The sequence below is a fragment of the Hemicordylus capensis genome, chromosome 6, assembly GCF_027244095.1.
Source record: "Hemicordylus capensis ecotype Gifberg chromosome 6, rHemCap1.1.pri, whole genome shotgun sequence".
NCBI classification, from domain to species: domain Eukaryota; kingdom Metazoa; phylum Chordata; class Lepidosauria; order Squamata; family Cordylidae; genus Hemicordylus; species Hemicordylus capensis.
The window spans coordinates 129748442-129765083 of NC_069662.1; the positions used below are offsets into that span (position 1 = coordinate 129748442).

Here is a 16642-nt window from a genome sequence, read left to right on the forward strand (position 1 = left end):
TCTTGAAGAAGCCAGGGAGGGAACCTGGAACCTTATGCTCTTCCCAGAGTGGCTCCATCCCCTCAAGGGAATATCATACAGTGCTCACACTTCTAGTCTCCCTTTCATATGCAACCAAGGTGGACTCTACTTAGCTATGGGGAGAAGTCATGCTTGCTGCCACAAGACCAGCTTGGGCCCTTGCTTCGGTATACTTCAAAGGGATATGCACATTCCCTTCTCACTTGAACTCCTACCCAAGCATGAAATGTACCTTTCGAAGCCCATCTAAGCATTTTGTATGGAATAAGATACCAGGTAAATGAGGATGTAATGACTGGCTAGCCTCCAGACTCATGGTCTGCTTGCACAAGGATGTCATGCTGGTGCGCTAGCTACTGTGCTAGCTACTTGCACTCAGTCTGCAGCTTGTGCTAAGCGTGTTTGTGTTTGCGCATCAGGTACTCAACCTGTGGCATGCCTCATATGTCTTGAAGGCAACTTTTGTAGACTTGGATCCACCAGCACTTGTGGTGCCTTAGCTCACATGAATTGTCCTTTGAAACTGTGCACAACTCTGAATATGACAGCTGTTTCCTTGTCAAATGCCAGGGAGTAGTAGCCATGCTCCCAGTTATGAAGGGGGGGAAAGAAGTAAATATTGCCAGCCTACCCAGCAGGAGAACTTGTAGACTATGAATGATGAGGCAAAAATAGAATTAGGAGGATACGGTGGGGGGAAGCATCTGCCTTTGTGTATGTCTGTGTGACTATCTCTGGACGAGCTCAGGTGGAAAGGAGATCGTAGCAAATAAAATAAAGAAGCAAGGAGGGGGCTTTAGAGGATGGCCAGATATAGGAGCCCCCTTCTCTAAGACAGTAATAATTATGGATTTTTTAAAATTAAAAAAATCACCTCTTTACTTAAGAGGAATATGGCATTTAAAATCTTAATGGTTCTTTGGAGATGCCAAATATGTTCACAGACTGGGAAAATATTAGTACACAAATATTGACATTTGCATTAGAAGGCTGTTTCCATCTCAGACACATTAAGATTTTTCTCATCATTTCTCAAAATTACTAACTTAAAAAAACAACAACCCCAAACCCCTATTTCCCTACCCTTTAAATCCTGGACAATCTGCCCTATTACAGCTTTCACCTTAGGAAACTGAGATGGATTAATAAATACATCGAGCCCTTGTCTTAATTAATGGAGCTGGCAGGTCAAGTTGACAATTGTCTGTTGAAGGAGCCAGAAGAGAAGGATCAAGCCTTAGGCACCAGAAAGGCAGGGGGATAAAAGTATGCCTGGTTTGCCCCTGTCACTTTCTCCCGTTGCCATGACAATGCCTAATCTCAATCAGAAATCAAAAAGAGAGGGAGAGAGAGAAGAGTGATGATGGTTGGTTTTTCTAAAGCCTCCAGGACATGGCCAGCATGTGATCATCACCCAGGTAGACAGTCCTTGAATGCCAGACTATAAGACTGGGCTGAGATCCCAGGAGCATGGGAAGCTGGGAATGAGGCTCCTATGAAAAGGTAAAGGGAAGATTTGTGGGGCAGAAAGAGGGAGGAGAAAGATGAGGGGAGCCAGCCTTGTGTCTGAGAAAGAAGAATCCAGGCGCCACCAGGGGAACAGCTGCCTCAGGTATGTAGCCAGTTTCAGCTCGTTCCCAGCCCTGCCAAGCCCTAAACATGCTCACACGCGCGCCCATAGACAGACACACACACACACAACTCCCTAGCAGGCAGTAGCTTTGCTACTTCTGTGCACCTTCTCCCACCAATTGTTTGTGGTTAAATGGTCCCAGATCTTGCTAAAAGAACAATATGTACGCTCATGTCCTGTTGCTGAAAACGCAGGACAAAGAATGAAGGTGTTTATAGTCTGCGCCAGTCTGTTAACATGAGGGTTGCCAGATTAAAGCCTCTGGTATAAGGGACAGGCGGTTTCTGTGGGATGGGTGCTGGTTTTCATGGAGAGGCAACTTTAGTCGGCTGCCCAAGGCAGCACTTTTGATCTAGAGTCAGCGGCAGCAGAGGGAAGGGATTTATCTCTTTCCAGCATTACCTCGGTGTGTGCTGCTCATGCTTCTTTTGTTTAGGAAAAGTCAGGTGGTGGGGGGCAGAGAGGCTGCTCTTCTTGGTTGGAGAAACATGGAATTTAAGAGAAAGGAATAGGCAATTTTATGCAGGTTTATTCCCTCCTAGGGCGCATGTCCAAGAGCATCAGGATTCATCCGTTTATCCCAGAGCCCAATGTGTCTCAAAAGATGGGGAGGGTGGGTGGGAGGCAAAAAACAAGGATTTCCAAAAAAAACCCAGCAGGATGGGAAAGATGGAAAAATCAACTTGTGGTGCATGGTATAAGCAAGGTGGGAGGAGAGCTGGTCTTGTGGTAGCAAGCATTAATTGTCCTCTTTGCTGGATCTTGGTTTTCATTTGAAAGGGAGACTACATGTGTGAGCTCTGTAAAATATTCCCCTCAGGGGATGGGGCTGCTCTGGGAAGAGCACCAGCATGCTTGCATGCAAAAAGTTCCAAGTTCCCTCCCTGGCATCTCCAAGATAGGACAAGATTTATTTATTTTTTAATAGGACAAGATTTTTTATTGAACCAACAAACTACCAAAGCATATAGTACGTTGCCAAAGCACAATTTTATACAAAGTGGTTGTTTGTACATGATATATCTACAAAGATTTACACACAATGATTTGGAAACCCACAAGGTTATGAAGTATATGCAGGTAGTAGGGGTGTGCATTTTGGAATTTTCTTGTTTCAATTTGTATCCGAATCGAAACATCCCCGTTTTGTTTTTTACCCAAATTTTCTGAATCCAAATCAGCCCTGTTTTGTTTTGTAGCCAAATTTTCCAAATCCAAATCGATTTGGATTTTTAAAAAGGGTCCCAGGGCAAAAAGAGTGGGTGGTGGTGTTAGTGTCCAATGGGTGGAAGCTACCACCCAAATTTCAAAGGAATTAGGCAAAGGGCTGATTTTTTTGTGTGTGAATTTTTTTTAAGTTTACACATCTTTAAGAATTTTCCCATAGGGAATAATGGGGATTCCAGCAAATATGTCGCTTCAAATCAAGGGGAAAGGGATGACCCAGAGCAGAGTGTGGTGGATGGTAGTGCCCAATGGGGGCAAGGAAACTTCCAGAATTATTTCAAAAGAATTGGGCAAAGGGCTGATCTTTTGTGATTTGTTGAAGTTTACGTGTCTTTAAGATTTCTCCCATGAGCAATAATGGAGGTTTCAGCAGCCCCATAATTCCACTTGGGGGGCACTGGGGTTGCCCAGAGCGAGGGGTTGTGTAGTGCACATAAGGTGCCAACCACCCCCACACCCACAAGCCTGTGGGGTACTTGGTTTTGTTGTTTCTGAGGTGTTCATTGTAGATTCTCTGGTAGCATATGAGATTTTCAGTGAAAAACAAGAATCCATTCTCATATGCTACCAGAGAATCTACACTCAGAACACCACAGAAACAGCAGAACCCAGCACCCCATGGGTTAGCAACCCTTCCCCTGGCCAATGTGGGGTCAGTAAAGAGTGGGAAGAAGCAAAAGAGCCAATGGGGAACAAGGAGGGAATTGTCAGCAGGTCAGCCCATGATTTATGTCACTGATCAGAAGGCTGGAAGAGTGGGAAATTCAAAGAGATGTCAAACACAAAATGGAGACTGACTCAGAGATCACCACAAAATGGAGGTCCGAAACAACAAAACATTTTGTAGCCGAAACAGGGACGTTTTGTTTTGTGTACAAAACTTTTGGATCTGGAAAATGGGTGTTTTGTTTTGTCTACAAAGCACCCGAAACAGGCTGTTTTGGGAACAAAACATTTTGTATCCGAAATGTTTCACACATCCCTAGCAGGTAGTACTGTAACTCGGGGGTGGGGGATTTCAAGGCACATCAGGTAATCGGGGGGGGGGGGGTTTACGTCCGACGTCCATTTCTACAATTTGTCCCATTGCTGTTTAGGAGAGATACTCTTGTCTTTTTGCACATAACCATACATACTTTTCCAGAAGAGATTTACTGTCTCATCTGTGTGAACTTCTTGGTCGCGTCTTCCCTCCCTATTCCTATGCAGGAGCATTGCATAAATGACATACAGGTTTACTAACCTGATTACGAGAAGGGGAATGTTCCAATTCCCTAGTATGAGGGCACCCATTCCGTCCCGTTTCCTTGAAGGTTTCTTTCTGGGACCTCGAAAGGAGGTTCTATCGCTCAAACCCGATGTTAGTTCTTCCCAAGTCTGTTTTTCCAAATCAGGCCACTCTAACAGCTTGGTGGTAGTACTTGATGGTATAAGCGCCACCTTGTTTCCCATAAATGGAAAGGGACTTTTTTCTCCTTAAAGAGAGCGATAGGGTGATCGGGTTGCAACAAGTACTGTGAAGTGCAGTGTTTGTAGCGTTTACGTTCTAAATCAGGTTTTAAGAAACCCACTTCTAGAATCTCTCCATAAATTGTTTTCCTTAGCTGCTTAACTGAGGAGGATTCTTTAAATAGATCCAGCTCAACCTTCCATTTTTTAAGTGTGAATAACAAATCTCTCAAGTAGTCCGGGTGTTCTCTTTTTAATACTTGTGTGCTATTACCATTGAAAGATCCTTTCCCCCACCATGCTATGCCCCATGCTATGACCCATGCTGACTTGCACCAATGCAGAGCAAAAAGCGAGACCCAGGTTTTTTGCAGGAGGTTGGACATATTATGGACAGTCACAAAAATCCAGTTTCCAAAATTGTAGGACATGAATTCAGTTACAAAATAGGGTTGCAGGGCAGGTAGGGCTAGTCCTCCCCGCTCAAACTCCTTAAATGCTACCGCATGAGACAAAGGGAAGGATGCTGTGTGCCATACTAGACGGAAGATCTGGCTTTCAACTCTCCAAAGGAGATCGAGCGGGGGAGGATAGACTATCTCCAAGATAGGGCTGAGAGAGATTCCTGCTTGCAACCTGGGAGAAGCTGGCACTGCCATACATTTCAAACATAAAATTCAGATGAAGGCAAATGCAATACCTGTACAACAGAAAATGAGGGACGTACCCATAGCACTGTGCCAGCCACTTAGAGAGGAGTTCTTAAGATTATAGCTTGCTGACATAACAGAGCCTGTTGATTCATCAGAATGGGTCTCTCTCATTGTTCTTGTGTGGAAATCAAATGTGCATAGATTTAAGAGATGTGCACTCCAACATGGTAGTGTATTGTCATCTATTTGTTTGTTATTTCTCTTTGCAAACCGCCCTGAGCCATTTTTGGAAGGGCGGTGTAGAAATCAAATTAATAATAATAATTACCCATTGAGAATACCCATTGGGTATTCTGGTGATGGTGGGGAATAGAAGAAGTAATGCTGGCAGATCAGCAGGCTATTACAGGGAAGGGAAATCATAAATCTAATAGATGTTTCCCCTTCTGGCTGTCCTGCCAGCTCTTTGACCTTGGGAAGCAGTGCCAAATATCCACAGAACCTCACCTGGCTCCTTTGTGATGCCAGGTCAGTCCAGAATAAATAAGAAACCATCTATGATCTGGGCATGGATGAAGAGGCCAAACTGGTATGTATCACAGAGACTTGGTGTTGGGGGAGGCTGGTGGCTCAGTCTGGTCCCAGCTTCTCCCTCCAGGGTACTCTGTTGAGGAGCAGGTGAGAGGATGTGGGTGGGAATGTGGGTTGGCTGTGGTCTATGAGAATAACATCTCCCTTACCAGGATCCCTGTCAAAGTATCTGATCATATCGAATGTGTGTACTTAAGGTTGGGAAAGACTGGGACAACTCTTGGTGTACTGATCATCCTGCTGCCCAACAAAGTCCTGAACTGAGCTGAAGAACTCAGTCTCATTGGTGTTGGTGTTGGAGTCTCCCAGGCTTATGGTAGAGGGAGACTTCAATGTTCACTTCAGGGCCAATCTTTCTGGGGTGGCTCAGGAGCTCATAGCAGCCATGACAACTATGGACCTATCCCAAGTGGTCTCAAAACTGACACATGTTGTTGGACGTATGTTTGATCCAGTCTTTTACTCTGATATGGGTGGTGTTCCATGGGTAGGGACTCCTGTGATTTCCCCATTTTCATGGATGGACCATCATCTGGTTAAGGTTGGACTCACAATCATGTCCCACTTCCACAGGGATGAGGGGACTATTAGGATGTTCCACCTGAGAAGGTTATTTCACCCAATAGGAGCCTAGGATTTAGTGTTGGCTCTGCTGTTGGTCCTGTTGATACCCTGGTGGAGCACTAGAACAGCAAACTTACCAGCGCAGTAGACATGATTGCTCCTAAGCATCCTCCTCAACCCACTTCAAAATTGGCCCCTTGGTATACAGAAGAATGATGGGAGCTGAAATGTCAAGGTAGATGACTGGAGCACAAGTGGAGAAAGAATCGACTCAAATCCAACAAATTACAACATAGAGTGCATTTGAAGACCTATGCTCAGGCGATACGTGTGGCAAAGAAGTGATTCTTTTCTGCTTGTATTGCATCTGCAAGCGCATGTCCAGCAGAGTTATTTAGGGTTGTGAGAGGACTAGTACATGCCCTTCCTCCCTTGAATCAGAATTTGAAACCATAAATTATCTGCTGTGATGTTTTTAATGAGTTCTTTGTGGATAAAATCTCTCATATTTGGGCCAACTTAGATTCAGACTCCACAGTTATTGAAGAGTCTAATGTGGAGGTATCCAGAAACTCCTCTTATGTGGTTTGGCTGGATCATTTTCAGTTTGTGACACTTGATGATATGGATAAGCTGCTAGGAATGGTGCATCCTACCACCTGTTCTCTTGACCCTTGTCTGACATGGCTTATACTATCTGGCAGTGGGGTCTTTGTAGCAGGCCTGGAAGAGATTATAAATGCTTCTCTGAGGAAGGGCAGGATGCCTTCCTGCCTTAAGGAGATAATTATTAGACCGCTTCTGAAGAAGCCTGCATTGGATCCCTCAGAGTTAAGCAGCTATAGGCCTGTCTGAGACCTTCCATGGTTGGACAAGATAATTGAGATGGTGGTGGTCTCCCAGCTCCCGACAATCTTGGAGGAAATATCTAGTCCCATATCAAACTGGTTTTCAGGCAGGCTATGGGGTGGAGAGGAGACTGCCTTGGTCGGCTTGATGGATGATCTCCAACGGGAAATTGACAAAGGGAGTGTGACTCTGTTGGACCTTTTGGATCTCTCGGCAGCTTTTATTTATTTATTTATTATTTGATTTATTTGATTTCTATACCACCCTTCCAAAAATGGCTCATGGCAGTTTACACAGAGAAATAATAAATAAATAAGATGGCTCCCTGTCCCCAAAGGGCTCACAATCTAAAAATAAACATAAGATAGACACCAGTAACAGTCTCTGGAGGTACTGTGCTGGGGGTGGATAGGGCCAGCTTCCCATACTATCAATCATAGTATCCTTCTGTACCATCTGAGAGGGTTGGGAATGGGAGGCAAGGCTTTTCAGTGGTTCTGCTCTTGCCTCTCGGCAGATTCCAGATGATGTCACTTGGAGACTCTTGCTCTTCAAAACATGAACTTTTATATGACACCCCCCAGGGCTCCATACTGTCTCCAATGCTTTTTAACATCTACATGAAAAAACTGGAAGAGATAATCAGGAGATTTGGTGCAGGGTGTTATTAGAATGCTGATGACACCCAAATCTTTTTCTTCATGTCAACATAATCAGGAGAAGTCATAACCTCCCTATATGCCTGCCTGGGGGCAGTGATAAGCTGGATGAGATATAATAAACTGAGACTGAATCCAGCTAAGATGGAGGTACTTATTGTTCAGGATCTGAACTCAGAACCTGCCAGTTCTGGTTGTGGTCACACTTCCCCAAAAGGAACAGGGACACAGTTTGAGAGTGCTTCTGGATCCAAAACACTCTCTGGTGTCTCAGGTTGAGGTGGTGGCCACAGGTGCTTTCTATCAGCTTCGGCTGATATGCCAGCTGCACTCATTTCTTAAGATAAATAACATCAAAAGAGAATTACATATGCTGATAACCTCCAGGCTTCACTACTGCAACATGCTCTGTGTGGGGCTGCCTTTGTATGTCGTTCAGGACAGGGGTGGAGCCACCACTGAGCAGACAAGTTCAAAGAACCCGGCCATGAGCCACGGAAGGGCTGTGTGAGCCCTCCAGAATTCGTTCCCAGCCAGTGTTTGCTGGCTGGTTTCATTTATTTCTCTTCCTCTCCCTTGCTGGATCCTATGTAACCTTCATGCATGTGCACGGGCCATTTGCGTGCTCACGCAAACGGCCCATGTGCATGCGTAGAGGTCACAAAAATGGCCTCCACACCTGGCAGGGGCCCAAAAAGGGCTGGAGAAAGCCTAAAATGGGCCAGAACCATGCCACCGCTTGCCCAGGAGATTTGGGTGGATGACAGAAGGGATTGGGGAGCCGCCACCACCACCACCACCACCCTGTGGCTGCCACCACCACCAACATGACTTGTAAATACTTCTCTTTACTCCCCTCTCTGCTTAGGAAAGCCCCCTATCCCTTTATTGGTAAAGGGGAATCCTCACCAGATTCCCCTAGGGCATCAAGCCGGTCTGAACCAGCTGGGATACATCCTTCAAGGCTAATTATCAAATTGGCCATTGCCGCAAGCCCTGCTCTCATTTGTCTTGACACCAACAGGCACAATATTGTAACCACTGATCTTCTGAATATAGTTGGAATGCGATCTTGACCCAGCAAAAAGGGGACAGGGACGTTACAGTTTCCTTTGCTTCAGGAGTGCTTACTGATTTGGAGATGTATTCTGTCATTGAAAAAGAAGCTCTAGCATGTTTCTGGGCTGTGAGGCACTTCAGGACTTACTTGTGACAGTGGAGCAGAAAATTCACTTTACGGTCAGATCATAAACCTCTATCTGCTTTATTTACTATTCAGGGATCAAGTTAAGCAACCCAAGAACAGCCAAATGGATCACCAGACTTATGGATTTTGATTTACAGGTGGAATATCTTCCAGGTCTTCAGAATACAACTGCAGGTTGTTTATCTCAACTTCCACTTCCAAGCTAAGGGGAGATCCCAGAAGAAGAGGATGAAGGAGTAGTAATTGTGCAAATAGGTTCATCCTCTCATGGAGTGATCACGTCTTCTGAATGGAAAGAGGCCCTCAGTGATGATCAAGTACTTACTGAACTTAAACCATACATAACTAATGGATGGCACACAAAAACAAGGTACCGAACATATTCAACCACACATGCACGTAGCAAGTGAGCTGTCTCTTCTCAATGAGCTGGTGCTGAGCTGGTGGTGCCAACCACCAAAAGAGGCACCTTTTTAAAGTGGTGATTCTCTTTATTGAGCATGGGGAGAACAAATGGCCCTATCCATTCCAGCACAGCATCCTTCCTGTGGCTGTTGCTGGTGTCTGTCCTATTTTGTTTTTAAAATTGTGAGCCCTTTGGAGGGCCATTTTATTTAATTCTATCTATCTATCTATCTATCTATCTATCTATCTATCTATCTATCTATCTATCTATCTAAACTACTTTGGGAATTGCTGTTGAAAAGCAGTATATAAATATTTGTCGTATTTGTATTCGTACAAGCAAAAGTGATCAAAATTGCCCGCAAAGATCACCTGGGCATGAGCTTGACTAAAAGGTAAATCAGAGAAAAATTTTGGTGGCCAGGTATAGACAAACACATTGAAAATGTAATCAGGCACTGTGTGGCCTGTGCAGTATGTGACAAATCACATGACTTTGACTCCACCCCTTTGACTCCAGTAGAGTATCCCAATGGTACCTGGGGAAAACTTGCGCTGGATATTACGAGACTTTTATTTATTTATTATTTATGCATCGCACTTGTATACCGCCCCAAACTTGCATCTCTGGGTGGTTGATAACCAACCCACAAAATAAAGATTTGTTATAGTGGTGGATTACTTTTCTAGGTGGCCAGAAGTTTCATTTGCTGACAACAGTACTACAAACAAGGTGATCCAGTTCATGGCTGCAGTATTTGCAAGAGAAGGTCTCCCTAAAGAATTAGTGACTGACAATGGGACACAGCTTACCTAATTTGAAATGGTACAATACTTGCATAACCGTGGGATAAAATACTATTTCCTTGTACCATCCTCGAAGAAATGGTTTAGTGGAAAGAATGAACAGATTCATGAAAGAAAGTTTATGAATGGTTACTATGCAACAACAACCCTGAAAAGAGGCAATCCATGAAACTTTATGTGCTTTTCAAACTACTCCTCATTCTACTACTGGAAAATCACTTTTTGAACTGCTGAGAGGACACAAAGCTGCCACCAAACTTACCGAATGGCAACCACTGATAGGGCTTTCCATGTCATCTCACTCTGAGAATGCAGAGATTCAAGATTGGGTAAGGGAGAAGCAACAAAAATACAAATTGTATGTGGATCAGAAATGGGATGCAAAACAGTGAATATTTCAGGTGGGGCACTTTGTTTGAGTCTGGCTGCCACAAAGTGAGAAAGGGATTTTACTGATATTCTGGACCAAAACAAATAATCAAAATCTGAGGAGATTATGTCATATTGGATGATGGAAAGAAATGGAACCATTCGAGACTTTCCAGTATGTATACTATGAGAAAAAAGGGGGGAAGGGAGTCTGATATCCAGAGATGAACTGAAGAGGAATTTGATCTTGCTTCTAGTTTTGACCTCACAGAGGAGGCTGATGAAAATGATGGACAATCCTCTTTACCAGAAAAAATATCACTAACAGGTCATGAGCCAGAGAAACCAAGAATAAGGAGAGGTGTGCACAACAAGAGTCTAAGGATGTGCATGGAACCGGTTTGGCGCTCCTTTTCTGGAGTGCCAAACCAGTTCGAAGTGCTGACGTTCAAGCTGGTTTGGAGTCCAGGGCGGGGGGTTACCTTAAGGGACAGGGAGGGTGCCTCCTACCTGCCCATTCCTGCCCTGCCGTTTCCCCCCCTCTGGCACTGTCCCAAAAAGTGTGGGCACGGGGCTGCAGCATTCCTCCTTGCAGCCCCTTTCAGCGTCACCACACAAATGACCAATGTGTGTGCACATGTGTGTGTAAGCATGGCATGCAGGCATGTGCACATAGGTCATTTGCATGGCGACGGCAAAAGGGGCGGCAAGAAGGAATGCTGCAGCCCCACACCCATGGCAGAGCAGGGATGGGCATGTAGGAGGCACCTCCCTGCCCCTTAAAATAACTAGTTCTGCTCACATCCCTACAAGAGACCATCTAAAGGCTTCAAGATTTTGTCACTGCACTTTAAATTAATTCAATTCTGGTTGTTATAAAGGGGAGGGATGTGTTGGGTTCTATCTAGCAATCTTTTATGTTTTGTTGTTGAGAAGTTTGTCCCAGTGGGGATCCTGTAGAGAGTGTGGGGGCTGGAGTCAGAAAGGAAAAGGGAGGAGAAGGAGAAAATGGAGTTGTTTCTGAATAAACCCTTTGTCAAATCTACATAAGATTACTTTGTGTTTATGAGGGAAGTAGCTCTAAAACAGATGGGGGGAAGTGACTTCTGACACTCACCCTGGTTTTGACTGGGTGCCGTCACTCCTAGGCCCACAGTTTTTAAAAAACCACCAGTCTACCTGCCACCACTACCAAATCCATCATCTTTAGAGTGGTATGCCCTCTAGATTAGGTGTATCTATGAAAATTGGACAGGTCACTGCTCACTGCTATAGAAACTGTCCAGCAGTAGACATGGGCAATCGACATGGCTTCTGTGTGGGGCTATTAGTAGGCTGTTCTAGCCTCCCTTCACTTGGCGGCTGTAATGGCCACTTAAGAGATTTGTCAGTCCCAGGAATACTCTCTGTGCATCCTCCCTGAATGGGCTCAGCTCACAAATGGAATACCGCAACTGAGAGCATTCTCAGCAGATCTGAGAGGCTGTAGCAGCCCCACTGTAATGGAGGAAGTGGCCCCAAGCCAATGCATCTGAAACACAAGGAATGAAAAGTCTGCCATATATTCTTCATAGTATGATCTACAACTGAGTTACGTTACGCTGCGGTGCTTTAATTTCAGTGACTACTGTCCCATTTACATGCACCAGTGGAACTAAATTAGCTTAAATCCAAGAACTCCAACTTAAGTGGGTTGTGAATTGGGTTGCCCAGGTTATAATTTACTTTTTCATCCAGCTCAAATACTACCAAAGTGAAACACCATCCTTCAGTGGTTGCAGAACATCCTGCTGTGTAATGTTTTCCGCCACAGTTGCTGTCTGGTAAGGAAACTACAAATATTTGGAATTAATGTCTGCTTTCTAATGCCAATTCTTTGATTGCTACCAAATATGTGCACAGTATAAACCCATCGCCTCCTTTGAAATTCCAGCTTAAACATCTCTGGGCACCAACAACAGGGCAAGCTGACTGCTCAATTTGCATTCTTTACCTCCATAAAAATATGTTCCCCTATGTGAATAGTGCTGGGCAAGTAATAAAGCTGTTGTTCCACATCTAAGAATTCCTTTTCACCGCTATGGAGGAATCACTTGGGTAATATTTGTTTGTTTGTTTTACAGAAGAGAATAAGGGGCGGAGGGAAGTTCTTAATATACAGCGGATACATTTTCCTCTGTGCTTTAAGCTGTATTACTGTGCTACTTGCAAAGGGATAATTTAGTCAAAAATATCAAGCATTAGATCAATCTTGCAACCACGATCTAGACAAATACTATTCCTGAAGTTAGCAGTGCTTGAATAAAGATTCAGAAAAATCTGGACACTCACATATTTCACAATTATTAATAAAGAGACCAAAGGTAATGTGTTAATCTTCACCAGGTATACTGTTGGTATCCTCACACAGCAGAAGCCTAACAGGACTAGAGTGTCACAACAGACATTTATCCAAATACCTGGGGAAATGTAACAAAAAAGTGTTAGTGGAAAAATCTTCTTTCAGCAAAATTACCTAATATATTTGCTAATGGTATCTGATTTAAAAGCCATAAAAATACTGGGATAAAAGCACATTAGACGAGGTGTTGTATTTATAAGTGTTTGTCACCTTGGCAACAAAAGCTATATTCGAAATCTAACACTAGCTATGATGGGCCAAGACCTTTTAAAATTGGTAAATACTTCTTTATAGCAATGATCTGCTTTCAGCAAAGGAACGCAAGAGCTGCAAAAGGCAAGTTCTTCGTTGCATAACAAGTTTTTACTAGCTTTCAGCTCTGATTTGCTCTGTCTCTCTACCATATCTGCAAGCTCTTTTCGTGACAAAGAAAACATCACATTTGCAAATGCTGTGAAACACTGACGTTTCTCCTTCCAGAAAGAATTTTTAAAAAGTGATACCAGTCTCCCCCCCACCCGCTCTGGTACCCTTGTCTAAAATACATTTATTTGGAAGAATGTCCTATTGGTTTCAGGGGAACCTGTTCCTAAATATGTGTACTTAAAATCATACCTGAGGACAAGATTATCAGTTTGGCACTACTGAGTTTAAGTGGAGGTTGACACTGAGCCACAGACTTATTTATTTTGTTTGGATTTTGCCCCACCTTACCACAAGGGTAGGTTACAATCTATTACAAATGAAAGGCTAAAAATAAACCTTTAAGGCACAACCTGTTAAAAACCAGGATGATATTCTCCAGTCCTCCATCCATCCATTCCACCAGTTCTAGCTTTGCTTAATATTACTTGATTGATTAATGGAATAAAAGTTGTAAAGTACTACTGAAAAATTCTATAGAAATGTCTAGTAAACTACTAGTAGTAGCAGCAGTAGATAACAAAAACAATGAAACCCTGTATGAGGTATGAATTTTCTCGAAGTAAATTCATGGCAGACTGTTGGATTCACTTACACATAATTGTCCTGACCCTGCAAGGCTGTTCCATTTCTGGATGCAAGTGTCCACATCCTTTGAGCTGTGGATCAGGATGCACAACAAATACGAATGCAGACAGATTTTGATGTGCATCTAGATTCACATCACAGTGTTCAGCTGGGCTCCACTGAGCAGGCTGAATGTGTATGGATATACCCGTGGTTGACATCCAGTCTAAATTACGGTACTCTTATTGAAATTAAGGAGTCTTTTAGAGCATACTGAAAAGTACTAGCAGTATCTGAGTAGTGCTTAGTCTGGATGTCAGCCACTCTTTGTTGCCTAAAACCCATTGTATGTGACTCGTGACAAGGACTAGGAACTATTGTATTTAGAAGCTGGGTCTTCGACATAAAGGTCTTGTGCACTGCACCTCTGAATACCAGGTGCTTTGATAAAGAACATGGAATGGGTATTGGCTTAATGCCCCCCTTGTGGGCTCCTTGAAGGCATCCAGCTGGCTACTACTGCAAACAGAATACTGGACTAGACTGACCTTTGATCTGATCTAGCAGGGCTCTTGTGTACTTTGTGGGATTTTTCTGGACCATTATGACTCAGCCTTCCACAACTTGCATAAACTATCAAACCTGAAGAGATATTAATAATCTTTCATTGACATTCTCTCTCCCTGCAGATATATTGCATATACTATATGCGTTAAATAGTATGTGCACAGACATATATGTGTATTGCCTGAAGAAGGTCCCAGCTTCAGTCCCTGGTATCTACAGGTAGGGCTGGTAAAGGCTCCTGCCTGAAACCTTGGAAAGTTGCTGCTAGTCAGTGTAGACAATACTGAGCCCGATGGACCAATGGTCTGAACCCTAGTTCTGTTCCTATGTGTGATGTTAAAAGTCAAAAATTTGGCAAGAGTTGACATTTATCGTTGATTCATATGATTTTAGGAGGCCAGTGAAAAATTTCAGACTGTTCTGAGGTTTAGTATTACATCTCAGCAAACACTATGGCCCTGATCCAGCTAAAGTTAGTTATGAGTATATCCCAGCAAAACCAGTGTGCCTTAAGTGAGTACAATTAACTTGTTCCAATTGCTTCAACAGAACTTGTTTTGCTAACTTTAGCTAGGTTTGGGCCTTTTTACCATATATATATAGCTAGGTTGGGAAATGTCACATACTGAAACATGTAGAGGTCATTCACACAATCAAAAACTGTGTTCTACCTGGCTTTGGGAGCTGTGTGTATTCCCAGTTTTTGGTTGTGTAGAAGCAAGGTAGGAGGAAAACCTGGGCAGAAGTGATTGTGTAGAAGCAAGGTAGGAGGAAAACCTGGGTAGCTTTTCCTCCTACCTTGCTTCCACACAACAAAAAATTGGGAGCACACACAGCATCCAAACCCGGGTAGAACAGTTTTTGGTTGTGTGAATAATCTCATATCGTTCCTCTGACATTTTCTTACACATATACTATCATTTTATTTAACAACAGTAAAATAACTCTCACAAATCTTTCCCAAGACACCTCTCTTTGATCCTAGTTATATATGTATTTAAGACTACACTTCTATGGGCACTTAACTTGGGAGTAAGCCCCACTCAGGTCAGTGGGTCTTAATTCTGAGTAAGCATCCATAGGAATGTGCTGCCCAATAACATATTCCCAGTTAGAGAGTGATGAAAGTGGCTTAGGAAAATTTTAAAACCAACACAATAAGTTCAGTTAGCATGACAAAGTAAAGCAGCAGTACAAAATGCAGCAATAAAAATCAAACCGCAATAATGAGAGAGCTAGAGAAAACAATGTAAGTAATTATACTGGATTAAATTAATTAAAGACCTGCTCCATCTCATCCAACGTTTTATTACTGGAGATGTTCTGCTTCCCCGTCACAGACCACAATATACATTACAGATCACTAGATAAATGGAGAGAAAGGGAAAGAAAGGAGTATGGTATTATGCAATAAGTAAGGAGTATAGGAGCAGGGAGTAGGGTACCCTGCAATAAGGTAATGAAATAGATGGAGGAAGAAACGTGCAAAGGTAAATGAATTGTAGGGAGATGCTGGATGCTAAGACAATACTGAAGCCTAAATAAGATGGCCCATTGGAGTGGCAACCACTGCAATTTAGTACTGCATTTAAGCCCTCTGACACAGAGGGAATCTTTAATCAGTTGTCTCTCATAGCCCTTTTCTAATTTGTACTGAATCTATATTTGTTTGTTTGTTTTGTTTATTTATTGTATTTGTACACCGCCCCAAAATTCCATCTCTGGGCAGTTTACAGCAACATAAAACAAATTAAAATAGTAATTAAAACCTTAAAACAATTTAAAACCACAAGTCTAGTTAAAAAGCTTGGGTATACAGTAAATGTATCTTCAGATACTTTCTAAAAGAGATGGGGAGGCTCTTATTTCAGCAGGGAGCTCATTCCAGAGACTCAGGGTGGCAACAGTGAAGACCTGTCCGCATATAGCTACCAGACGAGCTGGTGGCAAATGCAGACAAACCTCTCCAGATGATCTCAATGGGTAACAGGGCTCAAAATGAAGAGGATGTTCTCTTAAATACCCTGGGCCTAAACTGTTTAGGGCTTAGATTAAAACCAAAATTGAGATTAGCTTTATGGGGGAGTTGGGATCTATCTATCTATCTATCTATCTATCTATCTATCTATCTATCTATCTGAACATACCCCATTCTGGTTAGAGATTAAATGGTAGAGGAAGAATCAACATGCAAAGTAAAGCACCTAGAAGAACAGGCCCTGCTGGGAGTGAGCCAGCATGGCTTCCGCA

The 16642-nt window shown here is 43.2% G+C and overlaps 1 long non-coding RNA gene across 1 annotated transcript; it reads left to right on the top strand.

Moving 5' to 3' along the window:
- The first annotated feature begins 1375 nt into the window (after positions 1-1375).
- LOC128331466 (uncharacterized) lies at positions 1376-11088 on the top strand. Its single transcript, XR_008310310.1, has 3 exons — positions 1376-1633; positions 8926-9223; positions 9949-11088. It is a non-coding gene; the product is annotated as an uncharacterized LOC128331466 (long non-coding RNA).
- The last annotated feature ends 5554 nt before the right edge of the window (positions 11089-16642 follow it).